Below are 764 nucleotides of genomic sequence, written 5' to 3' on the forward strand. Positions count from 1 at the left end.
CACACACACACACACAATGGGTATTCAGTAATTGATAGGGAAACTCTTGTAGAAGCAGAGTTAGGAAAATTGCCTAATAATTGGTCTGCTCAAACGTGCAAGCTGTTTGAACTCAGCCAAGCCTTAAAATACTTACAGAATCAAAAAAACCTACCTCAATCCTGACTCAAAATGTTACCTCCACCCGCTCAGAAACAAATTTGCATAACAACTGTTGTTTATGGGACTGCCTCTTGATGAGGCAGCTGGGTTGTTAAGAAATAGGAACCCAGCCCAGCTCTAGAACTCACCCCTGAGCATAAAGGCAATGTTGGGCACGCTGGTAAAGGGCCACTAGAATCCAGCAGCCGTACCCCTTTCTTCGTGGTCAAGAAAGGCAGGAAAACAGGTGTTTTGACAGCTACATCAATGAGCGTAGCTAATCCGGTAAGCAGAGGTCCATGGGTGGTTTCGCACCTGGAAAGGAATAAGCATTAGGACCACAGAGGACGCTTTAGGACTAACACTCATCGGAAAATGACTAGCAGTGCTGGCATCGCTATGTTCTTTTTTCAGATGGGAAACGTTCCCTACAGGGCAAAAATGTCCCTAAGATGTATTCTAGAGAATTCGGCACAGTCAGAGTGTATGTACCTTTTTCCCTCCTAGACCTGAAGCAAATTAAAAGAACTAGGTAAATTCTCAGATAACCCTGATGGCTATACTGATGTTTTACAAGGGTTAGGACAATCCTTTGATCTGACATGGAGAGATATAATGTTACT

Source organism: Mandrillus leucophaeus, unplaced genomic scaffold (genome assembly GCF_000951045.1).
Source record: "Mandrillus leucophaeus isolate KB7577 unplaced genomic scaffold, Mleu.le_1.0 Scaffold38, whole genome shotgun sequence".
In the NCBI taxonomy this organism is placed as follows: Eukaryota; Metazoa; Chordata; class Mammalia; order Primates; family Cercopithecidae; genus Mandrillus; species Mandrillus leucophaeus.